This window comes from Malaya genurostris, chromosome 2, assembly GCF_030247185.1.
Source record: "Malaya genurostris strain Urasoe2022 chromosome 2, Malgen_1.1, whole genome shotgun sequence".
In the NCBI taxonomy this organism is placed as follows: Eukaryota; Metazoa; Arthropoda; class Insecta; order Diptera; family Culicidae; genus Malaya; species Malaya genurostris.
Window position 1 is genome coordinate 58,648,158 of NC_080571.1, and position 27,521 is coordinate 58,675,678.

Sequence of the window (27,521 nt, forward strand, 5' to 3'; positions counted from 1 at the left end):
AAAGCATATTAATTGAAAGCTGCGTGGTGTTTACCTAAAATAACAAAAGTAAGTCGAAACTAACCTATGCCCAGTAACTGTAGTTTGTAATAAAATTTCTGAATCCTGTGGAATGAAAACGTCGCTCAAACGGATTGTAGGAAAAAGCTTATTCGCTCGATAACAATGAGCAAATAATGTTTTTACCCATATATCTAACACAAGTAAATTGAAAAATTTGTCCAAACACCTTGAAAGTATTTAGAATATGCCAAAAGCATCACAATCTCGTGCTATTAGCCTGTATTTGACTCTTCAATAGTACCTAAATAGATTATGAAGACTACAAAGAATGGGTTGCTCCAGGTATATTAGCTAAAGCAATATCTCCTAATAAATATGATAAAATACTACAAAGAAAGCTGCAAAACCTAAAAGCCTTTGATTAAAACTACACATATGGATGACGTAAATTGTATTAGACTTGAAACAAATCATGAGAAATACAGAATTTTTTTTATTATAATTTCAAAAGTTCATCGATAAATTGTGTACAAGAACCCGCTTGAAAAAATTCTTTACGTTTTCAAATGGAGTGGAAACGAATCTGCTTCTTGATTTAAATTTCAGAAATGTGTTCATGTTAATTTCGTGCGGCAACTTAAAACAGCAGTATTACAAACAGTTTGCTGCTGTTCAGTACTTGAACTAAATAAATGTAATCGAAAATACTCGAACAATAATTCAGTTTAATTTTGCTCATGATTAGAATGTATATAGGTTTGTTTACCTATGTATGTTATGACCAGAGATGCCAGATATTTTCATAGAAAATCTGTATTGATTCGTATAAAATATCTGTATTTATCTGTATTCGCTAATATGAAATTTCTACAATACAATTATGTTAAAAGGTGTTATTCCAATAGATTATGGTTATAGAGTAGTAGATTAAATTTCATATCTTATATTATATTCATCGACGAAATTTTATAATTTTTTCTTATCAACAACAATTGAATTATGGTGCCATATACTTGTCTAATTTGAAAATGTTCACTTCATAAGTTGAGATGGATTTCCAAAACCCAATATGCAACGTCGAGTCAGGTAACACAACTGTCAGTCTGGCAATAATGTTTCATGATGCCAAGACTTGTCTTACTTTTAAGTTCAATTTAGTTACAAATTTTAATATAAATGGATTTCAGTGTTCTTCATTAAATATCTGCACTAAAAATATATATTTTAGAAAGTGATTTGTACGTTGATTCCTGAACGTTTATCTCGTCATTGCAATCAAATACTAATAGATAGCTCGAATACTAATAGATAGTTTAATTTTTTCCTTAATACTTTTGGTGGAATCTGTATAAATCTGTATTAAATTTAAGAAATCTGTAAGAAATTTGTACTCTGTATTAAATCTGTATGCGCATGTAAAAATCTGTATAATACAGATAAATCTGTATAAATGGCATCTCTGGTTATGACAGTTCGAGCAGCGTCAGTCGAAATCTAGTACCACATTGTTAGGATCTCGATCACGAGGTCGAAAGCGATACGTAATGCCTCAGTTCAGGTGAATCGACTTCAAAAATAATCGTTTCGAGCAACTCGATTCGAGATGCATAATGTCAGCCCAGGTCTTCTTAATTGGTTGGAATCTTATCTAACAAATCGTCAACAAATTGTAAAATTTAAGGGTAAAAAGTCGAGCCCCATTCACGTCAGTTCCGGGGTCCCCCAGGGATCTCATTTAGGTCCTCTTTTATTTATCTTGTTTGTTAACGACATTTCCTTTCTTTTAAAAAAAATAAAAATTCTAATATACGCAGACGATATAAAACTATTTTTAGAAATAGAGAAAAGTGAGGATGCCAAGGTTTATCAAGAAGAAATTCTTTCTTTTTATACATGGTGTAACAAAAGTCTTCTTCAACTAAATGTGAAAAAATGCAGTAGAATAACATTCAGTAAAAAACGAAATACGCCTGACTTGATACTTACTCTTGGAAGTCAAACAGTTCAAAAATGCGAAAGAATTAGGGACTTAGGACTAATACTAGATTGTAAAATTACTTTTGTTGACCATTATAATACAATCATAAACAGAGCCAATAACATGCTAGGATTCATAAAACGATTTTGTTACTGTTTTCACGATCCGTATACAATTAAAACATTATACATTGCCTATGTTCGGTCCGTACTAGAATACTGTAGCTTAGTTTGGTCACCTTGCTTAATCACATGGGAAGATCGAATTGAATCAGTTCAAAAACAATTTTTGTTATTTGCACTTCGTAAATTAGGTTGGACAAGACTTCCTCTTCCATCCTATAAAGCTCGCTGTATGCTGATCAGTATTCAAACATTAAAAGAACGCAGAGAATTTTCAATGGTCTCATTTGTAAATGACATTGTCTCGAATCGCGTAGATTCCAGTCAACTCCTGTCCAAACTAAATTTTTACATACCATCTCGGCCTTTAAGAAATCGAAATATTTTTATTACAAACCACCAGCGAACAAACTATGCAAAAAATGGGCCAATAAATCAATTGATGGCTGTACAAGCATTCAGAAGCAGTCGATCTCACTATGTCAAAAAACAAACTAAAGCAATATTTCAGTTCTATTCGGTAAGCCAATTATTATTATTTAACTCATAATAAATTATACATTATTTAGTGATCTATTTAGAATAGTTTACTAATTTAAGACGATTATTGTAATTATCCTTATGGTCTACTTTTGATTGACGACAAATAAATAAATAAATAAACCTCCTGCACGTCCAATTAATTACTCTATGGAGCCGGTAGGGTCTAACATTTTCAAAAAATCATATTTTTTCTTTTATAATTTATCATAACGAAACATTTCAAGAATGTAGGTCGTCAAATGGTGAGATAACTAAGTCCTCACAAGTCCCTATCTCATGCCTCCCCGAGCGTCTATGATGACATTTGGTCAATAGAACAGCGTCGACTGGGTGCTATCGCCTTCTGCGTTAGTAGCAGAATGAGAGGGTGCGAAATGGCTTGTAGGTTGAAGCCCATCCTAAAGTGCAATGTTTATCATAGTATATTACAACATATAATTCTGTTGTTTATTACATCATCTATTATTATTATTATTATTAGAAGAGCGTAACTTACACTGCGACATTAACTGTTATATTGTATCATAGCATATTGTTTCATATATTATCGTCTTACACTATTTCATGTTATGATATACTATGTTGTATGGTATTATACTGCATTGCATTGCATATTATATTATATTTTATTATATTATATTATATTATATTGTATTCTATTATATTATGTTATATTGTATTGCATTATGTTGTATCATATTATATTATATTATAGGGTTCATTATGAGTAGTACTACGTACCTCTGCGCAAAATATAAATTTGTTTTCCTTATAAGTTATCATTTTTAAAGTAATCTTTTAACTTACTATCAAGGTCGTCACAAGGTGAGCTTGATCCTCACTGGTTCCTGTTTCATGTCTACACGTGTGTCTGTGGTGACAATTGGTCGAGGGAATGCGTTGATGGCAGAATGAGAGGATGAGAAATGACATATAAATTCAAGTAATATAATATCATAGCATATCGCAACATTTTATTTTATTCATTCTATTATTTATTATATATTTCATTGTACTATGTTATTTAGTATTTAATTGTTATTATTTTCATTATTATATTTATTGTTTTTAGTATTAATTTTTCATCAATAATAATAACATATATTATTTTTATAGATGTGGATATTATTGTTATTAGAAGAGAAATATTCTACTTCCTGCAGTATTGCGAAGATAGAAGAGCATAACTGACACTCTATATTAACTGTTATTTTATATATTGTTTTATAATATATTATATTATATTATATAACATTGTATTATATTATATTAAATTAAAACATATTATATTATATTATGTTATATTATATTATTTTGTAATCTATTATATCATTTTATGTTATATTAATTTCATTACACTATGTTTCATTGTATTTATCAAGCATCAGGGCATCGGACGAATTGATGACTGGACGAGGGATTGTGGATAGCCAGCCCAAGTCACTTGAAGGAAACTTGTTTCCTTCTGAAGGTTTGAAATGAGTCTGACACGCCCTTCTCAAACAAACCATCAGGCGGGTTCTTCGTAGAATGAGATAGCCATAAATAAAAGTCCATAACTTTCACAGTTTCGGGCTTGAAAATTTCGCAGAAAATTCTTCAAATGTTTTACTATAAGAAAATATAAAGAAAATAATAAATGATTTTTAGAAAATGTTAGACCCAATTATAATCAATTTTACTCAGTGGGTTAGTTTGTTTCGAACAACATTTTGATAAAAACAACAAATATTTTACTTGTGCGTTCCTGTCAATTTCTCGACAAACAATTTTACAGTGAATTCAATTTGAAAAATTTGTTATTAATAATCAAACTTTAGATAAAGTTAAGAATTGTTGCGCTTTAAATTCACAAACATTTTAGTTGAAATAAATTACCTTAAATTTAGCTATTTCAACTAACGCTTTTGTTTGTTGCAATCATACATTTTTGTTTGTTTTTAAGAATAAAATGATTTTTCTCAAACTAACAATTTACAAGGTAGTTTTTGATACTACTTTTAATTATATTTGTATTCGTTTTAAGATTCCTGACAAAACAATTATTTTCAATTTGAATTTTTAAGGACGTTTCGTCATTGCCGTTGCTAAATGGTCAATTCTCATACCACAATTCGGTTCGATGTTCCATCTGTCAGGCCAAAATAAAGATCCCGAATCAAATAATTTATGTAAAAAAAATGTGTTATGTAATGATATACAAATTTCTAAAAGATTCCTAATTATCAATACGTACACTTGAATTGTTGAAAACCTCCTGGGAAATGAAAGAATGCTTTGGTTTATGCGCGGGAGAAAAAAATGCTCTGGTTTATATGAAAAATAAAACTAATATGGTCCATTTAAATAGTAAACTTAGTTGTATCATTACATAAATATGATCATAGATTAATTGAACCAAGTATTTTCTTCATATAAAGGTATAGCAGGATTGAGTCAACAAGGACATTGCCGATACCATTAACTCAACTTTGGTTGACATGCAATAAATAGTTAGTTTATTTTAACCGTAAACTTAGTCTGAACAAATATATATTTCGTTTGGTTTTGCTAAATTTCTGTTTGAGCTGTTAGTAGAATATTCTCATTAATGGTACTGTTGTTGTACTGTTGAATTCCACTATATCACGTCATTACACTCTCACAAAGTCACTATTTTCACAGTCACTATTTTTCCGAAAGTGTATCAAACGTTATAATACAGATACGTATTTCGGAGTGCTATTTACATCCTTCTGCAGTGTATCGGTTTTATAAGTTTATTGGCAAAATTTTGATTCAAATCAAACAGAGGTCATTGTTTTTGTTGAAGGGAGAAATTGGTTTGTAACAATCATATTCCAGCTTGAAATGAATATAAATCAAATTTAAAAAACTACTAACTGTTTTGTTATTTTAAACATGCTCAATTTCTCAGCGTGTAATAGATACTCAGAGAGAAAAGTCTAATATTTTACTTCTCACTTTTTATGAACCTGTGCAAATTAGTATTAAATTTAAGAAATCTGTACTCTGATTATGAGTCAGTATGCGAACGCAAAAATATATACAACACAGATAACTCTGTATAAGAGACATCTCTGGCTCTGCATTTCGTTTTTAGAAGGGTTGATGCCTAAAAAATAACATGTCATTTTTTATTTTTTTTAACTTTACCACCACTTTAACTTTAACTGCACAGTAAAATTTAAAACTTACAACGAAAGGTAACGAAAACGACCAAAAAGTTGAAATGATTCAAAACTGGTTCTAAAAATATCGTGTATTGTCTGGTAGTTGACATTAGGCCCTTTTTAAGAAGAATTCTGACATTTTGAACCTGAGAGTGTAAGGGCATGTTCAGGAGTGTTCTAGTTCTAGATGCATAATTTATGTTTTGAAATTTAAATGTAGGCATTATAACAAAATAATCTCGCAGCCCCAGCAGCGTTTTATCTGTGTTTCAAATACTGAAAACAATAGAACGGCAGCGTATACCAGTTTTAAATTTGAGAGTAGATCTGTTCGAATAAATATGAGGGGATATGTTTGTTTCAGTTTTAGTTATATTTTAGACCATCCATACGAATCATGCAGCAGCTGAATTTTCTCTAATAGTGCAATGTTTTATTTTTTGATTGCTATCGTCATTGCTAATTAATAGGATGGATAAAGGACCAACGATAGGATGAATAAATATCATTTGAGATGAAACTATGAGCAGAGTTTTCAACACATCATAAGTGTTTTTAGTTAATATTCTGAACATTATCTTGATTTACACGGAATGTGAATCAATTCGCAATGTGGAGCAAGGCGAATTAAGCAGAAATGTGAAAAATCCATAGTGATTTTAGTGGCTAAATCAGGTTTTTAAGGTTACGTCCTTACAAATGAGGTGAAATAGGGAGCCATTACCTTTATTGTGCTGTCGTTTATATACGTCAGAATTCGGTCAGTACAGAGCAGTTGCTGTTATAATCACACTGTTGATTCAGCACACTTTTCTACTGTGTAGTTCGATTTGGTGTAGACTGTGCAATAAGAAAAACAATAAAATGTTTTCTCGTATTCCGAAACGTTTGTCTTATATTACTTTACAGGAAAACGAAACGAACAAAAAAAGTCGTTTGGAGATGCGGGGCATCGATCCCCGTACCTCTCACATGCTAAGCGAGCGCTCTACCATCTGAGCTACATCCCCTTGATGGCTAATGTTGGAAAATGACATAGCTGAACTGTACGATTGAACATGTAAAAGATGTGCATCGGGGACTAGTTTTGATTCTTCGGCTATATAAACAGGTAGGTTATATGACGGCTAATGACGACGAAATAGATATTCCACTTGTTAACATGTTACCATGCTCAGACTAAAGAAAATACACTATGATAGCGTCGAGATAGGTGTGTGCAATCGTAAGAATTCGTCGTATTTTAAATGTCGCTGTGTTATTTGCTGGAAAACGTAAATAAACTAAATGTCATTCAGTTCGCTGATACCACGAAGAGCTACCATTTCCTACCCGAGTAAATTACATTCACTGAATTTTGATGATTGAAATTGAACACCTTGGGCTTCAGTAGTTAATTCATCAATTATTAGCACCACTCATAATAGGTCAAGTTCTCGATGAAGAAGAAATATCATATGTATTTCCAAAACAATCCTAAAGTAGGTACACACTTAAAACCATTTCTTGAGCTCGGCATAGTAAAATGCCGAAACTGATCAGCAACACGTAAATTTGCTGATTGCTCAGTAATCAATACGCATGTTTTTGAACTTCGTTAAATGCATTCACTGATATTTCGGTAAAATGCTTCACTTTGCCGAAATTTGGCATAATTGCTTGCTGAATTTATCAGTAAACAACAGATATGCCGACATCAGCAGAGACGTTTGCCGAGATTTCGGAATATGCGCTAGCTGTTGCCGAGATTCAGCACGACAGCTGTCATTTATTGCCGCGTTACATTTTTGCTTCGCATTGTGCGATTATTTTCTAATGAAATTCTCGAGTGAAAAAATAAATAATCTTCGAAGAAGCGTGGAACCACTTGCAAGTAAAAATATTGAATAAATATTGTGACATGTTTCGCTTTATAAAAAGCGACTTTATCAGAGCACTCGCGATTATAAGGGAAAAACACCCAACACGGGGCTCAAAGCGTCCTCGAGACAAAACTTTGGGGGATAAGCGAAAAAATAACCCAATGCATGGAATAATTCAATAGATCAAAGTAAGTTTATTTTTTAAACAATACCATAAATGCATCATTAAATATTGAACATTTTTGTAAGCCAAAAATCAATATATATTTTTATTTTCATATTTCCAGCTCGACTCAAGGTGGTCGCATCTGGAAACGCCGCTTTTTGTTATGCTACATGTTTTCAGGTAGAGGCTTTAAGCACTACTGGCAACAAATTTGTAAGCCTCCTTTAAGTGTTAATAAAATAAATTTTTGATCCTGAATGGCGTGTTTATAATGTTGAGAAATTACAAACAAATTTAATTGACTAGATTTTTAATTACTGATGATTCGGTAATTTATTTTTTCATTTTTTCGTTTTATTGGATTGCCGAATATTCAGTGAACGTTTCACTGAGCAAACAGTAAATCTTATGCTGACGATTTCGGCAATATTTGACGTTTGTCAAATTTTAGGGTGCCGAGACGCTCAGTAATTTTATTTTTGCCGAGATGATTGCTGATTACTCGGCTGTGCGAATCTCGGCATTTTTTTGCCGAGACTCAGCTAAAAAATTTAAGTGTGTAGTAATGTTATGTCAACATTATGTTTGCTTATCGGTTAACTTGGAACTTCCAAGCTGCAATTATTAACCTTTCAATTTTACCTGTTTTGACTTTAATGATTCAAGGGCGAAACGTAAACAAAGGCCAATATAATATTCTCTTTGGTAAATATTTGATTAATGTTTCCAACACAACACTGTGGTAAAACGAAATGCAAATGAAAACTAGATTTTCAACCGGAGCATAGCTGCTCAAGTTCACTTTGATTCGATTCGACAAGCTTTTATAGGCTGGCGGCATAGGAGAGGTGGACAGACGGCACCGGTAAGCCCGAGTGTAATGGTCGAGGGGTGCAGCAAAAAATATACCGGGCTCAACCGGGATTTGAACCCGGGACCTCTCGCACCCAAAGCGAGAATCATACCCCTAGACCATTGAGCCGCACGTCGTGCTGCTGTTAAAGATACATTAGATTGCGCTCATGACATACTATGATGTGTTTTCGTTGCAATACATAATGACATTTTTAAATGAACCATGAAAAGAACCCACTTGTTTGGATCTTTTGATACTCTCAGTTTCTACTAGGTACTGGTCAAATAAACTTCCCGACATTAAACTGCAAGCTTTATTTCCTTCACAAACAAAAAAGCTTGACGCGTAAATAAATTTTGGTTCATTAAGAAAGCGTTGACAAGCTTTTCATAACCATTAAATCGGATATGTACAAAATTTAACACATGAAGCAGTGCGATCATAGCATATAGGAATTGTGAACCGTTTGATGATCCTGGAAGCTGCATCAATTAAAGGTACCCAATTCCACGACACACGGTGCAGCCTAATGAGTCCGAAATAGGTGCAGTTCGAGTTATCAATGCGATAACTATTTATTGATTCAACGAAATTGGAATATCAATTGAATGTTCAATAAGTTTCGAAACGGAGTCAGAAGAAGGATACGGCGTGAGCGCTTTTTTTTTGTTCCAAAACGGCATTTATGTGTCAACGAAGCGGAATGGGTGCTGAAGTATTAATGAAGGCAAACAGAAAACGTTTTCATGGCTGTGATACACACTCGCATACACCCGCACACACACACTTATGCTGGTGTATAGTTCAGTGAAAAAACACCTCGGTGAAATTTCATTGCATGTTATAAAATACTCGATTATTTCTAGTTAAACAAACACTCGTGGAAAATTGATTTCAGTTGTACATTCTTCCTACGCATTAAAACAGGATAGGCAGCATCATTCGCATTCCATTCATGGTCTATTTTTATTACCGCCGAGAGCTGCTGTGACGTTATTATCTCCATGCCAACAGCTGAAGGGCATCGTACATGAAGCAGTGTGCAGCATACTTTCCTGCTGTGTGTTGTGTTTGGAAAAGAATTGATGCTATATGTAGCAATCGTATAGGAAAAAGAATGGCTCATTATTTATCAAACTGCAAAAACAAACAAATGAATGTCTATATGTTAATATATTTTCACGTACCTAATGTGAATGTAAAAGATTTGACAATTGAGCGTTGGTTAAGATGAGGAGGTGAGGGCAAAAAACCGATTCGGGCTCAACCGGGATTTGAACCCGGGACCTCTCGCACCCAAAGCGAGAATCATACCCCTAGACCATTGAGCCTCTTGTTGGTCGCAAAATTCATATATTATTTGATGAAAAGGAATCGATTCACACTAACTGTACACAAGTGCGAACTTAGCAAAAAGAACCTTTTGGAGATGCGGGGCATCGATCCCCGTACCTCTCACATGCTAAGCGAGCGCTCTACCATCTGAGCTACATCCCCATGACGATGTTGAGGTGTTTCATAGCTGATATGTTTTCGTACGTGTATTACATACACATCAAAAGCATAGCAGCAAGCACATTCCTATTCATGGCTGGAAACCATATGTTATGCAAACTCTAATCATTCGCGCTTTAGATAATTGTGTTAATTACAATCCAAAATTAAGCATTTCCTGAAACAACAACAACAGCAGTAATATTTCAGATTATCATTTTGTGGTAATGATTTATGATTTCTTCATGACTTCAGTAGTTAAAGTTCATGCAGTAGGATTTCATGCTTCACCGAATGTGGGTGCTTTTGCATGTGCAACCTTCGCCGGCTGTGAAAGGACTCGATGGACATTTTGCGTGGTATCACCGTACGAGTCATCCGGAGTGTGCAAACATATTCCCAACAGATCCACACGACGTGTAGCAGGAGATGGGAAAATCCCTGTCACTGCCAAGGCAAATTGGTAGATAAAAATACATTCCGGCATGTGATAGGCTAATGGAATTGTTTTTTTTTCCCTGAGGAAATCCCCAGGAGTCCACAGCTCACTGTTCCGTGTATGCGTATGTGTGTTTGTGTGCATATCTGTAGGTGAATTTTGACGAAAAGCAACGTTTAACTTAATCGAACAGGTTAGTTAAATCGGCAGAATTTCTTCATGCGAAGGGTTCCAGATTAGTGAAAGTTCGTTTTAAAGATCGTTCAAATATTTTATAATCGGTTTCAATGTTTAGTTATTGAAAGTGTTAGGTTTTCTTGACATTTTTTTAGACATTATGAATACAACCAAAATCACATTTGGTTTCGCCTGCACATTTCATCACATGGAAAGGAAAATAATCGCAGTAGTCTGGTTCGTCGGAGGGTAATTTTTTTGCTATCGTTAGGGCATGTTCAGAAGTGTTCTAGTTCTAGATGCATTATTTATGTCAGTTTTAAAATTTAAATCTAGAAATTATAACAAAATAAACTGGCATCCCCAGCAGCGTTTTATCTGTGTTTCAAATATAGAAAAAATAGAACGGCAGTGTATACCAGTTTTGAATTTGACAGTAGAACTGGTCGAATAAATAAAACTAAAACGGATTGCTGGAGATACGTTTGTTTCAGTTTCATTTACATTATAGACCACTCATATGAATCTTGCAGCTGCTGAATTTGTTCTAATGATCTTGTCTTACTTTTTCTCATGGCTAACTGAGTTCATCACTATTTTGCTGATAAGTAGCAATTGGATAATACACTATTTGAATGTTTGTAATAATGTAAAACTTTAGGGCATGTTCAGGAGTGTTCTAGTTCTAGATGCATTATTTATGTCAGTTACAAAATTTAAATCTGGATTTTATAACAAGAAAAACTGGCAGCCCCAGAAGTGTTTTACTCGTGTTTCAAATATACAAAAAATAGAACGGCATCGTAGACCAATTTGAAATTTGACAGAACTGGTCGTCTATATTTTCTATTCTTCCATATAAAACTTTTAACTGCTCAATTTGCTCTTAGAAATTTACTTTTTGAAATTTTCGCTAACGAAAGCTAGTGTCTGGCAGAAAATTAAATGTATGGTGAAAGGAAACTGATTAGAAGGGAGTGATTTTGTGTTTGTGTTTCTTTTTTGGTCGGCTGAACATTTTATTTATGTTCGCAGAAAATCATGTAGTTCTTGCTGTTCACAGGTTGATATAAGGATATTTTAAGGGGGAGGTGTAGCAAGTGATTGCCAACAGGAGGAATTTGAGGCAAATACAGATATTTATTTTTCGACTGGCACAGATATTTATTACCGCCAAGAGATGGCCGTAAGGATATTTATACGCGTGAAAGGATAACAAGTGTCTCCATAACAGGTACTTTCTACAATTCAGAGAGTGTCATATGGGTATTTTTATATTTTTCTTGACTATAAAGACTGTCCCAGAAAGTATGGACGCAACCAAAAACCGCTGCCATTTCGCAATGGTTCTGAATCTGTCAATTTTTTTGGCTGCATCCTGTTGTTTACACTCTTCTCTAACCACTTGTGCAGTTGTTTATTCGTTTTCATTAGTTTGTTTCGAAATGCAAGGACTTTCAGCAGAACAACGTCGAAAAATTGTGTACAAATGGTGCACAGAACGGGGACTGTCACTGAGAAAGATAGCAAAAATGGAAGGAGTAAGTGAAAAATCCCTTCGAAATGCAATCAGGAAGTTCGGCAAGGATAACACCTTTGAGGATAAACCGAAAACGGGTCGAAAAAAAGGTCCTGCTAACCCTCAGTTGGATAAACGTATACTGAAGGCGTTCGAGTAAAAGAAGGTGGTTTCAGTTCGGGATGTGGCCAAAAAGTGGGCACTTCGAAGTCAAATGTTCTTCGTGCTAAAGAACGTTTGAATCTTCGAACCTATAAGAAGCAGAAACAACCAAAATGTAGTCCGAAACAAGAAGCATCGAACAGGCCGAGGGTTCGAAAGCTGTACAATAGGATTCTTGCTGGAAATTTGAACGGCATAATCATGGACGACGAAACCTACGTAAAACTCGATTACAAATCCTTGCCGGGACCACAATATTATACGGTGCGAGAAAGGCAAGTGTTAAACCAGTCCGAGACATCGATTGAAGTCGAAAAATTTGGTAAGAAAGCTATGGTCTGGCAAGCAATTTGTAGCTGCGGTAAGATTTCGAAACCCTTCATCACCACTGCTTCAATGAACAGCGAAATATACATCAAGGAATGTTTACAAAAACGACTTCTACCCATGATTCGAAGCCACATGGATCCTGTTGTTTTCTGGCAAGATCTTGCTTCTTGCCACTACTTGAAATCAACGGTAGAATGCTATACTACCAAAAATGTCATTTTCGTCCCAAAAGACAGGAATCCACCAAATTTCCCACAACTTCGACCAATTGAGGAATTTTGGGCATTAACGAAGGCACATCTTAGGAAACATGTCTCGGCAGCCGAAACCATTCTACAGTTCGAAAAAGATTGGAAAAAAGTGTCAAAACTTGTCGCCAAGAAGTCTGTACGGAATTTAATTAGGAACGTTCGCAAGAAGGTGCGCCAGCTAGTCTATAATGGCTAAGTAGCAAATGTTGAGAATAATATTCTGTTGTTGTAGTCTAATATTATCAGTATATCGAATAAAATTTGCATATCTAACACTTGTGAATTATTTACAGCGAAATCAAAGTGCGTCCATACTTTCTGGGACAGTCTTTATGTAAGATATTCATTGCAGAGATAAACAAAAGAGTGGAGTTTGTAGCAAGTGCCTCTATAGAGTTGTTTATAATGAAATTTATATTATTTGTTGACAAAAAAGGGGGAGGGGGGAGTGATTTAGATTAGAAGGAGAGGGTCTCAGCATAACTACGAAACATGTTCGCCATCAAGCTTGGCACATGTCACAAATCTATACTTTTTGACAAGCACAGATACTTTCTTCACAACTCAGAGCTGGTCATAAGGATAATCATGGAGCCTTGGCCTCTCCCGAATTCGGACACTTTCATCAATGGCATTGGTAACGTATTATATATACAAAAGTTAGAATAACATTATGGTGCTAATGATCCTTTCGATTACACCGTAAAATAGTGGATTCAAGATTTTCGTGGAGGTCGATGAAGCTCGTCTTCGATGCATTTACAAAGGGCAATTTCAGAACAACACGAAATGGTGCTGAATGGCTGGAAAGCGTAGGTGCGCGAGATAGCAGATTCCACAAGGAGTAGTACTTAGCGCAATATACACAAAATTTGAGCTTCATTCTGTAGATGAAAAAAGATATCCTGTCGCTAGGTAGCGCTCATTCTTACTCAGGACTAAACAAGGTAAACGCGAGTGAACTTCTGAGGCAAGCAACGATTCACGGTTCCAATTGCTTTCCCACCGGTTCCAAAAGCTTATGCCATTCAAAGAAATTAATTTGGAGTTATCGACTGCTGCTTCCGGAACATGAAATCGGGAATCGCCAGGGTAAGTTTTTGTTTCCATCAACTGATATGATATTCAAATCGGAATAGTTTTTAATGCACGTTAACAAGTCTGTTTCTGTTCCTCACTTCACGAGTCGAGACAAGGGAGTCACCTCAGACTACTCCTTTTCATGCCATTCTTAAATGATCTATGTAGTGAATTGTCGTCATTTGAAGTAACGCATGTAGATGATTTCAAAGTATATTGCATCATCGTAAGCCTTGTGCATTGTTTTGCTCGACAATTTGACATTGAGTTGGTCTTATACCTGTGTGATCGGAACGGCATCCAGTTTGTTTTTGTTGTTGCGAAAACTTACGCAGTTTTAGGACTTATCAAACGTAATACTCAACACTGCAACGGTGTATATTTTCTCTAGAAAGTTTACCACGCAGTATTGTAAGTTCCAATTTAGATCCCGTTTCAGAATACTCACATTGTTCGGATCGAAAGGGTACGAAAGTGTTTCGTCCTGTTTGCTCTTCTAGGCTTCGAAGGCTTTTCTCACGTCTTCAATTACCACGTTACGATAATCGCTGTGCTTCCATCAACCAACAAACTCTGCAAAATAGATGAATATTATTCTTCAATGGCTTTTCGTTTTCGATTCGTTGACTGATAACACCGAAAGCCCCATGCTATTGGATACCACTGTAACTCTAAAACCTGTAAAACCGAAAACCCCAAAGCTTGAGAACACTAATATTTTAGAATTTGAAAATTAGAGAACTCAAGAACATGGGAATTTGAGAACTCGAAAGGTTGAATCCTCGAGAGCTTTGGAAACTTAGAACTCGAAAACCTTAGATCTCGAGAATTCGGATGACCCAAAACTTGAGAAGTATGAAATATAAAAACCCAAGTAGCAATCCGCAACTAGTTCTGATACGACAATGTCTAAACTATGTTGTATCAAGAGCACGAATATGTTTTTTATGTTATACTGGTTAAAACAAGGTGACCGCAGTGTTTCTTTATAACGTAAACATTAAACTCACTATCATTTGTAAGTTATCGTTACTTGATTCTAACATATCTTTGATCATAGCTATGTTTTTAGCTACTAGTTGAAAAAAGGTTTATTTTCCGTTGAGAAACCATTCTAAATACATTAACGTATATGTGAATCGTTACTGTGAATTGATATAGCAATAACTTAGATATTATAAGATTATAACATATAATTTCCTCATTAATTCAGATAGTTATCGGTAAGTTTTCCCAACGTTATGATAACTAAAATGCAAACAAAACAACCTTTGAAATAAATAAATAAATAAATAAATAAATAGATAAATATTATAGTTCTCATGATATATGAATTTAAAATGATGAGAAATCACTCTACTTGGAATAGTTTTGAGCATTCTGAACATAGGGTTATTTTGTTGTTTATTTTTTATATCTTTATAAACAGATTTTGATTGAAGGCGCATGAAAAACAGTTAAGTAAAATTGAATTCTGCTCGACAATTTTTGGATCGTTGTGAAATTTGTACCTTGTATCAAGTTTGTGACTTAAAGTACTCTTCTCCTTTTTTATTGATGATAGAAAAGCATTCCGGATTCATTCAATGTTTATAATGTCGATGGTAACTAAGTTTTAACTAGTTTACTTGGAAACAAGCTATTTTCAAGTTATGAAAAGATAAGTTATTTCAGTATGGCATTACAACGTAACGACAACATATTTTTAGCCGATTTAACAACTAGTAGAAACTGCGCTTTTTGAGTCATGCAAGTGGTTAGATGTTAGTAACAATCACTCAAATATCTGGTTGCAAACTAGTCACAAACAAGCTAGCGTAACAAAAATTGTTACTTGGGAACTCAATAGCTAGAAAACAGTAGCAATTTTTGAACTCCACACCTCAAGAGTTCAAAGATTCGAAAACATGATAATTTAATAGCTTGAAATCATTCATACTCGAAACCCAAAATCAAAAACAAAAATTTGAGAACTCAAGATCTGGAGAAACCGACAGCACAAGATCTCAACAACGCGAGTGCTCAAAAATTAGAGAACTCGGAACCATCAGAACTTGATAACTTTAACTCGAAAACCCCAATACTTGACAACTCTAATACTAGAGAACTCAAGAATTCGAGAACGTGGGAGTTGGAGAGGTCGAGAGGAAGACTTGGAAACACGAAAACCCTATAACTTGAGAAATCGATCATTTCATGATTTAAGCTTTGATAATTAAAGTAGTCACAAGCAAGAGAACTCATGATCGCGAGAACTTCTTGAAAACTCGAGAGCTTGAGCTCAAGATCTCATCTCGAAAGTTTAGGAATTTTAGAACCCGAAATCGCCAGAACTTGAGAGTTTGAACTCGTAAATTCGTAAAATAGAAAATCCCAAACCTGAGGCTCTTTAATGCTTCAGAACTTACGAACTAGAGAACTCGAGAGCACGGGTGTTCGAGATCTCGAAAGGTCAAGATCTTTAGAACTTCAAACTTCAAGAGCTCGAAACTCAAAAGCTCAAGAATTTCGAAGCCATCAACAAGTAGCAATTCTCCTGCAGAGGCGGTTCTAGAAGCCCAGTAATCTCTTATGGGATCTTTCGTTTGAGCAAAGTCGTGCGCAACGGTGATTTTGAACGGATTTTAATTTTTATGCTTTACATAGCTGTTTTGAAAAAGTTTGTACTAGCTGTCTGTTCTCTGTGTAGAAGGATTGAAAACACGAAAACTCCAAACCCAAATCAATATGAGCATTCGTACATTTTAGAACTCAAAGCTTCAGAATAAAAAAATTGAAATTTTCTTGCTTTGAATTTCAATTTAAAGACTGTCCCCGAAAGTATGGACGCAACCAAAAACCGCTGCCATTTCGCAATGGTTCAGAATCTGTCAATTTTTTTGGCTGCGTTCTGTTGTTTACACTCTTCTCTAACCACTTGTGCAGTTGTTTATTCGTTTCCATTAGTTTGTTTCGAAATGCGTGGACTTTCAGCAGAACAACGTCGAAAAATTGTGTACAAATGGTGCACAGAACGGGGACTGTCACTGAGAAAGGTAGCAAAAATGGAAGGAGTAAGTGAAAAAGCCGTGCGAAATGGAATCAGGAAGTTCGGTGAGGATAACAGCTTTGAGGATAAACCGAAAACGGGTCGAAAAAAAGGTCCTGCTAACCCTCAGTTGGATAAACGTATACTGATGGCGTTCGAGTAAAAGAAGGAGGTTTCAGTTCGGGATGTGGCCAAAAAAATGGGCACTTCGAAGTCAAATGTTCGTTACGTTTGAATATTCAAACCTATAAGAAGTAGAAACAACCAAAACGTAGTCCGGAACAAGAAGCATCGATCAGGCCGAGGGTTCGAAAGCTGTACAATACGATTCTTGCTGGAAATTTGAACTGCATAATCTTGGCTTACGAAACCTACATGAAACTCGATTAGAAATCTTTGCCGGGACCACAATATTATACGGTGCGAGAAGGGCAAGTGTTAAACCAGTCCGAGACATCGATTGAAGTCGAAAAATACATCAAGGAATGTTTAGAAAAACGACTTCTACCCATGATTTGAAGCCACAAGGATCCTGTTGTCTTCTGGCAAGATCTTGCTTCCTGCCACTGCTCGAAATCAACGGTAGAATGGTATACTACCAAAGATGTAACTTTCGTCCCAAAAGAAATGAATCCACCAAATTGGCCACAACTTCGACCAATTGAGGAATTTTGGGCATTAACGAAGGCACATCTTAGGAAACATGTCTCGGCAGCCGAAATCATTCAACAGTTCGAAAAAGATTGGAAAAATTGACACTTGTCGCCAAGAAGTCTGTACGGAATTTAATGAGGAACGTTCGCAAGAAGGTGCGCCAGCTAGTCTATAATGGCTAAGTAGCAAATGTTGAGAATAATATTCTGTTGTTGTAGTCTAATATTATCAGTATATCGAATAAAATTTGAATATCTAACACTTGTGAATTATTTACAGCGAAATCAAAGTGCGTCTATACTTTCTGGGACAGTCTTTAGACTAGGTATTTAGTTAAAATGCAATTTTTTTCTATGCCGATTCGGAAACTCTTTGTGATTGCTACATACTTATTAATTTGCACTCACGCTTCCAAGAACCAAGGGGCATTAAAGGCGCACCGATAGTTAGATTTATAAATAACCATCAGTTAGATGTTTGATTTTTTATCTGGGCCCCTCCCGAAACGAAATCCTGGGTACGGGGCTGTTGCTAAGTGCAGCTATTAGAGCCAACATAAATCCGAAAAAACTCAAAATTTCACCATCAAACTTGGCAAAAGTACTTCTTCCTGATCATAGGTTACCAGAAAGTCCGTGTTTTAAGAGGTGTAGTTCGTATCATCTAGAAGGGAGGGGAGTTCTGGTGCAAAGTGCTTCGAACTTCGATTTAAAATTATTTTTTGACGAAGCAAAAAATGTTTTTCAATTAAAAATATTAGCAGTCTTACTGTTTGTAGGTTTTTCAATGTGACTCGAGAACAGGTGGAAAGCTGTAGTAACTTTCACTAAAAAGGGGATTTAAATGAACAATTGATTCTACGAGGAACGATACTCCTTGATAAGTACAGATTCTACTTTAACATCAGAAGGGATTATAAGTATCCCAAACAAGGTCAAATTAATCGGATGTGAATGGTCCATGATGAGGGAAATAAATTTACAACACCATTACTTTTAACTAAATCGTTACATGATAATATGAATATCGCTATGATGATGAATAACCTTTCGTTATCAGGTAAACTTTATCAGATTGAACATCTTGTACGATTACGATGAAACAATGCTTTCTTAAGAATATTTTTAACCACGGGAGTCTGAGGCATTATTGATAGGATGTGACGATCAAAGTCAATTTTTTACAATTTCAGACCCTTTTTGCAACTCAGAAATACCTGCACTGAGCTAAATCGACGACACGACCTGCCACTCACTTTTAAAACTGTATCGTAAATTTAACTACCCCTCAGTAACTCGTAATGTCAAAATGAGATCCTGGGAAATATGTTTGAAACTGGCAACCCAGGTTGATAAACTGTTGATTTTAGAATAACAATACGCTTGGTTACGTTTGTTGTTCAATTGAAAAATGTGAATGAAACAAAACGAATCAACGAGTATTTCACAACGGTTTTATCGTATGTCGCAAAGGAAGAAGACGAAATTACAAATATATTAATATTATGGGTTTCATAAAATTGATTTGCTCATATTCCATTTAACAATTTTTGTTTAAAAGGTTTCAAAATCGTCTGCTTATGCACCTATGCTTGAAAATTCAAGTGAGTGGATAGGAAAATCGAAAAAAGATTAAATTAAGGCAGTGAGCCTTATTAATCGAATCTTTAAAAAAAAAGGAGATGAAAAATAAGTTAGCTTGCCGAATTCTTCTCTTGAGAAAAGACTATCTCTGAGGTCCATCAATTCTGTTGAACAAGTTCGATTAAACAGAAAGCAATGGAAATAAAAAAATGTTAAAGACATCCGAATTCAGCCATTGAGATCACGACACTCGAATTTGATACGAATTCTTAGTGAAGATGTATTTTTGATATGACAAGATCTTTTTTGAGTCATCTGTATATTTCAACGAATAAATTTATAATACACACCTCTTCTAAAGCATATATTGTTACCCATCTTCTGGTCAAACTGATATTGTAAATCTGTTGCGAATAATATTTTAAATAATTTTTAAAACTTCCCAGAAGCAATCTAGCGATATAGGAATTCAGACGAACTTTTTAAATTTATTTGTTTATTTATATTTTTAGGGTACCTTGGTAACTATTTTGTAGCAACCAGAACAGTGTTGCTTAAGAATTTCATTTTTATCATTTACAAGGGGTCGCTATATTTGTGGTAACTGGCGGTAAATTGCTCACGGGCACTTTTTAATTCGATTTTCCTTCGGAGTGCCTGGTCGTGTCGTCGGCTAAATTTTCATTTTCATATTATATGATATTCTAATCATTTTTCACTATTAGCATTTCCAATGATAGCTACAAAGTGTATTGAACATCATGTCAAAAATATAAGATAATCTTATGAAACATAAAACTCTTCGTAACGTTATTTTTACAAAATTTTCATATAACGAATGAAATTTCCAGTCTGAGTCAAATTTATTGGCACGCCCTATAACCATTACTAGATATCCACACAACATACATTGAAACAATTTATGAAGCACATATTATGTTCATTTCGACTGAATATAGATAGATTTATCTATACCATATGACTAATTTTATAAAATTTATATATAACTTTTAATGGAGGTCATCCCAGTTCTATATAGCAGTTACCATAGCTATAGATCAAATGTAAGATCCAAATAAAAAAAACTCGGATTATGGTGCTTAAGGGAATCAAAAACAACAATAATAATAATTGTCTTATCAAAAACTGTTATATTAAAAGTTTCATAATAAAATATTATTTTTAAATTTTAATTACACTTACTTCTTTGGGACTGGCTGATTTCATTGGATATTTACTGTCACCAGACGAATCAGATGCACTCCGAAAAGCTGATAATCGGAAACTACTCCTTTTATCGAGGATTCGAGTTATACTAGTAATCAGTTCCGTAAGGGAGCACCTCCTGATATTTGCGGAGGAGACGTGGGATCCAGAAACTAAAAATGAAAAATTTAAATCCTCATACTAGACAGACAGAGTAATGAAACGTACCGGAGGCGTATCCTTGAAAGAAGTTGAATGAGCTGTCTGGTCAGCTATTTCAAATAACAAAACTTCCTAAAAAACTGTCTGCAGCAGTCGATGAATATCGAGGACACAACTCTTTCTTCAGTTTCAAGTAGTACGATTCACAACTATTCTTTTGTAAAAACAAACTCCATTATATGTCTAAGTTAAAATATTATTTCTTGTTATTTTCTTCAGCTGTCTCGTTTTCTTCCTTGTTGCAGATTTGATGTACGCTTCCAATGAAAATTATAAGTTTTCACATGACTTTTATTAAACATAATCAGCATGCGATTAATAGAAAAATGTAATGAATAATAAAATTATATTGGCTTAAGTTTAATCGACTTTTCGCATAACTTGTATAGGGTATTTTTATCAATTATCATGAATTTATTGAACATCATTTAGATTTTATGTAGAGTTCCATTAAAGGTCGTAAGTTGTCACATGTCTTTTGTGAGATACCATCTGCGTACGATTCATAAGACACATCCAATGAATATAAATTATGTAACGAGTTAGTTTTCACCGGATTTCAATATACATTATATGGAATATTCTTATAACTTTCATTATGGTAACGTCTATTTAGATTTAACGTACACTTTAAATAAAGATTATAAGTTTTCATATAACCTCTAAAAATTATATTCTGCGTACGATTCATGTAACAAATCTGATGAATATAAGTGAGAAATTCATTTCAGTGTGGGAATGTATTTAAAGGGTGAAGTGTGCTTAAAATGTTTCTAATCAAGGGATCAAGGATAAAACTATCCAGATTTAGCAAGAATACAGCGTGAAAATTATGATTAGATCTTAGACGCCATACTGGTCGAAGGATTTTACGAAAGATGGCGTTAGTCAGCTATTCTCATTCGCGTATACAAAAGTGTATATTCTCCTAAAAGCTTTTAACATAGTGTATCATCTCCTTATATAACATTTTGTTATTGTGTACGTATCATTTGTTGTGCAGTACCAGACATATCGATGTTTGTGTCTGTATAACCGTTTTACGGGGAGTGTTACTTCATTACTTCAACATGAAGAAAATTGCAGCGGAAAGTCATTGTATTTTAGCGGAAATGTATGGTGAATGTGTTCTAGCTGAGCAAACTTAAAGTTTTAAATAACCAAAAACACCAAATAGTTCGAAAATTAAGATTTAGTGACGTTACTCGATGAAGACCCGTGTCAAACACTTCTCGACTTATTCACACCGGTTGAAGTTCGACAGTCAGAAAACGCCCAAAAGCCATACAATATAAGGATTGTCACGACTAAGTAATTTCGCTTCATCTAAATGCAAGAGCCCTAAAAAAATCTTAAAACTTATTTCCGGACTCTGAAATGGGAAGTTCTGCTCCACTCGCCATGTTTACTGAACATTGTTCCATCCGATTACCACAAAAACATCATTTTTTTGTCGATTCCTAAGAAACTTGTAGTAGTTAATCGATAGGAAACATCATGAAATCAATGTGCAACCTTTCATTTGAACCTTTGAAATTTCGGCGATCGCACAGTGGTCCAAAACTGGAAAAAGACGGTCAAAAGTCTATACTGATTTCTCTGATTTTTAAGAGCTAACGTTTCTTCGAAGAAGTTTTACAAGATTATATTACGCTTCTTTTGAAAGTGGCACCTTAATTTTTGTTGAGGGGGTAGTACCAATTTCGAATAAAAATATTTTTTTGTTTTCTATCTTATTTTGAAGAGAAAAACATTTGAAGTATTTTTGCTGAAGATATAAATAATTTAAAAAAAATTATTTTTTGAGATATATTTACTTTATTTTAAAAACAGTTTTTTGGATTTATCAACGTAGAATCTCTCTCTATTACCTAAGTATCTACTACAAAGTGCGCGAAAACACGCATAAACAAGCAAGCTCATGCTTGCGCGCGCAACTTAAGCAAATTGTTGTGATTTTTGTTTTTTTTTACTTTTTGACAATTAACAATATTAGAAAAAATCTAATGTCGTTTTCGTTTTTAAATTGCACTACACCGGTGTAGCGAAAGCTGCACCTAAACCGTTCGTTTTTACCAATTGCACTACACCAGTGCTACACTGTTTCTGCACCGATACCACTGGTGTAGCACTCATCAAAAGTTTGGTGTAGCTCTGTGCAATGGAATCGTTAATTGTAGTCAATGGTTACTGTTTATGTTTTCGTCATTTTTGTTCGTTTATTCATGCCTCAGTGTAGCACTGCACCGGTGTAGTGCAAATTAAAAACGAAAACGCCATAAGTGGAACTTGATGCAATTTTTTAGGCCTTTTCAAAGTTAGTTTTAAATATTGAAAATCCGAAAAATTATCAAAAGTTTAACACATACTAAAAAAAATGGTAAAAATGTTTTCCAAACAAAATATGAGAAAGTATTGTAAAAGTACAAACCTTTACGAAGAGATTTCATTTTTAAACGTGTAAATAAATTGAGTTATCGCAAAGCAACTCGTTTTTCAAGATGATATATTGATCGTGCGACACTCACTCAGAGATGTGCGAAGCAGATCATACCGGTTAGCAGCTCTGAACCGATCAGCTCACTAAAGGGAATCGATTCAATGTATCAGCTCATCAGCTCATTTAAATTGAACTGAAGGTTTGTTTTGAGCGCCGTTTTTTTGCACCGTTTTTCTTACTCCGTTTTTCTTTCATATGCATGATCGAAATCATTGAACTTGTCTGCAAATTATTATTATGTCATATTTGAGAATATCTGCAAAAGTGGCATCCCTGAATGTACCTTAGCCTGCTGAGTGAAAGGTAAGATTTCTTATTGATAATGTCTCATTCAATCTGTTAAAGAAGGATAGATACACATTTTGAAGAACTGAAAAGAGCTCATGCAAACATTTCTTCTCATTTATAACTCTCGCTTCAGCTCGTAGCTTGTTTCCACCTTACCAGCAGGGATGCCAGGTCATTTTTTTCAAAAATCTGTGATCAAACCAAAAACCTGTCTGGGCAAAATCTGTGCACATTTTCCCGTTTCCATAATAGATGATCGGAATCATTTTGGTAAGCAGAAAAAAGGTTCCTACCGCTCTATAATTTTTGGTACTAAACTGTGATCAATTTCAAAAATCTGTGATCGATTTCAGAATCTGTATAAATCTGTGACCATTTTCAGTAATCTGTGAAAATCTGTGCAATTTTTTTAATCTGTGCAAAAAGGTTGAATATCTGTGAAACAGAGATTAATCTGTGAACCTGGCATCCCTGCATACCAGTGCGGTGAACTGGTGAGTTGCGGTTCTTTTAAAAAGAGCTGTGAGCTATCAGCTCACTTTAAAGATTCGATTCACTGGAATAGCTCAGAAGCGAATTGCCCATCTCTACGCTAACTGCAAAAGTGAGTTACAGAAATAGCAGACGCGCGACGCCCTCCGTTTCTTAATCATTCATGGTTTCAACATGACCATAGTGAAAATGAATCACACGAATAGTACTCAGGATATTCTCATTGGAAAATAAATTGGATTAGGAATATATTTTACTATAAGTATTGTAAAAGTTTGCTGCATTAAGTTGCATATTTCGCTTCAGTACAAGGTTTCCTAGGTGAAAATAGGTAAAATGATGTATAACTTTTCCAGAAAAGAATAAACCTATGCGTCACCTTCTACAAAATTATGGGATTTTATATTTTCTACAACTATTTCAAACAAAGTATCCAAGTTATGATTACAGGGTCCGGCACTCGAAGTGTAACCAATTAAAAAGGCCATAAATTCAGTTTGGAAAATTACTTTTACTTAATTCAAAGTACAAAATGTGTAAAAATAATACAAAATTCAGAATCAATTCACTTTTGCTCGATATGACCACCTTTTGCCTTGACTTGATGACTTGAGAGAGTCCTTCGCTTGCTTCGTTTGGCCGAAAGCGGTCAATTTCCGAACATTGTATTTTCTGACGAGAAAATTTTTCCAATTGAGCAATTCGTAAACTCTCAAAATGATAGGGTTTACTTGACCGACCGTTCATACGAGAATTTGAGTCATCGATTGGCCACCAGGAGGCAGCACCCGCAACAGATAATGGTTTGGGCCGCTGTAACCGCAGATGGGCGCTCTCCAATCGTTTTCATCGAGCCTGGCGTCAAGGTAAATGCGACATATTATCGGGAAAGTATTCTGGAGGTTGCTTTGAAGCCGTGGGCAGACAAACATTTCGGTGGCAGACCATGGACGTTTCAGCAGGACTCGGCACCGTCTCACAAAGCTCGAGTGAACCAAGAATGGCTGAAAAACAACGTTCCGAACTTCATCACGTCCACACAATGGCTCTCGAATTCACCAGATGCGAATCCAATGGATTATTCTCTTTGGGCCATTTTGGAGAGCAAAGTCCGAACTAAAAGATACACCAGTCTCGAGGCGCTGAAAAAAGTTATTGTCCGCGAGTGGGCCAAAATACCTGCAAGTCACATTCGGCCAAACGAAGCAACTCCTTCGCTCTCTCAAGTCATCAAGTCAAGGCAAAAGGTGGTCATATCGAGCAAAAGTGAATTGATTCTGAGTTTTGTATTATTTTTACACATTTTGTACTTTGAATTAAGTAAAAGTAATTTTCCAAACTGAATTTATGGCCTTTTTAATAGGTTACACTTCGAGTGCCGGACCCTGTAGAAAACTATTTTTTAAGGGAGTTGTCATAATTCAATAACTAACACTAACTTTGAAAAGGCCTAAAAAAGTTCCATCGAGTTCCACTTAGATTTTTTTATAGTATTGGGTATATCTTTTCCTATCAATTTTGTAAAAATCCGCTGCATAAAGTTGCATATTTCGCTTCGGTGTAAGGTTTTATCATAGGCAAAAATAGGTAAAATGTTGTAAAACTTTGCCAGGAAACAACAAACCTATGCACTATCTTCAACAAAAATAAGGGATTTTTTTTATTTTCTTCAATTATTCCAAAGAAAGTATGCATAAAAAAATAACTCGAAACAAGTTATGAATAAAAAACTGATTTTAAGGGGGTTGCCATAAAAACGCTTTGTATATCCGAAACGGTGCGACCTAGACTTTTGGTATATTTGACAAAGTAAATTATTTTCAATAGTTCTAAAACTTTAGAGAAGAAAAAAAAATTCTATCTCTTCAGAAAAAAAATGTAATGGTTACATTTTTTGTCAAAGTAGGCCATGAACAATTAGGGATAGAATCAAATTACGCGGTATATATTTGTAAATAATTTCTTAAAAGCAGCTATATGCATCAAAAGAAAGGTTTGGCAGCTACTGATTTATGTCCACGTTTTTATGGATTCGAACCACTGTTGATCGGTGGGAATTCTATTTTAAAATACGGTACTTCGATGAAACCATCCAGGATCTGCACTAGACAGAACCAATGATGTGGAACTGAAATAGCCTGGATTGCGCTAGACTGTCTACCTGACTATCTAATATACAAATAACTTACCACAAAGTGCTTGAAATTCCGCGCTATTTTTTCCCCAACAGGTCTCAGGTTGAAGTTGGGAACGTTCCTTGCTCAAACAGTGAACATATTAGCAAAGCCTACTTTTTTTTCGTCATAGCGCTATTCAACCCCATACACATCGCGATACGAACAAAGGGATACTTTTTTCATGCGAAATATTTCCTCTCCTGGTTTACCAACACTCGCAGTAGCCGTTTGCCGATTGCACACAAACACCCCATATATTTTGTATTCCGAGGAGCAAGTTTTTCGTTTCATCCCGGCGTTTCACTCCCCGGCGATTGCTTAGATTCATAAATCTTGATTATGTTGTTTCCCGGTCTACCGGACCTAGGGCTCTAGTGCAGTGCTGCTTGAATTCGATTCCGTTGGTCGTTGGACTGTCGTTTCGGTTTTTCTATATCTTCCTCCGTTTTTTCCCGACGTTTGTCCGACGAAAGAGCTGGCTTATGAATTATGTTCTGCGTGATTATGGATCGTTTTTCTGGCAAGTGATTCAATTTAGTAAATGGACTAAGAATTATTCTAGGTAATTCCAACAGACAAACGGCGACGATATGAATCCATCAGTCCCTTCCTACATCCCTGCTGCAGCTGTCTCAGCTGGTGTCCTCCCATCGTCCTCATAACCCCATGTTCGTTTTATCGATTAATTCATCTCGTAGCCCCGTCCATGCCCAGGCCAAATTTGAACGATGGCTCTTCGATCAACCTTATTTTCGCACATGTATGCGCGAACACCATTAATTCGGGCAAAAACTTCTTTCATTTTTATTTTGCACTCCACCCGACCTCCTGCACCTGGCTCGCTCATGGTCAGAGCTTCGAACCGTTATTCCAGTCACTGCCGTCAGTTGGCTCCCGTCAGGCTCCACGTTCTCTTGTTCTCTGCCTTCCGCATATGCAGGAGTTTTGATGAACCTCTGAGCCAACAGGTAGATCCACTATAGCCTCCCCATTTCCCGTAACCGCGAATACTTTTTCATAAGTTATTTTCCTACCGTTTGCAAGCGCTGATGGTTTTACCACCGTCACCGTCATCGGAATCACACCATCGTCATCAGCATCACCATCATCGTCATTAGGTCGACCAGAAGCGCCAGCAGAGGGCAAGCTATCAACAAAAGCTATTAGATTTTCTCGTGGTATAAAATTTACACCGGCGGACCGAAGAAGGCGGCGG

The 27,521-nt window shown here is 35.2% G+C and overlaps 4 non-coding genes across 4 annotated transcripts; all 4 read right to left on the bottom strand.

Moving 5' to 3' along the window:
- Window positions 1–6,756: 6,756 nt before the first annotated feature.
- On the bottom strand, window positions 6,757–6,829 carry Trnaa-agc (transfer RNA alanine (anticodon AGC)). Its single transcript has one exon. It is a non-coding gene; the product is annotated as a tRNA-Ala (tRNA).
- Window positions 6,830–8,757: 1,928 nt separating this feature from the next.
- Trnap-ugg (transfer RNA proline (anticodon UGG)) lies at window positions 8,758–8,829 on the bottom strand. Its single transcript has one exon. It is a non-coding gene; the product is annotated as a tRNA-Pro (tRNA).
- A 1,133-nt stretch (window positions 8,830–9,962) lies between these two features.
- On the bottom strand, window positions 9,963–10,034 carry Trnap-ugg (transfer RNA proline (anticodon UGG)). The gene has a single exon. It is a non-coding gene; the product is annotated as a tRNA-Pro (tRNA).
- A 93-nt stretch (window positions 10,035–10,127) lies between these two features.
- Trnaa-agc (transfer RNA alanine (anticodon AGC)) lies at window positions 10,128–10,200 on the bottom strand. Its single transcript has one exon. It is a non-coding gene; the product is annotated as a tRNA-Ala (tRNA).
- Between the last annotated feature and the right edge of the window lie 17,321 nt (window positions 10,201–27,521).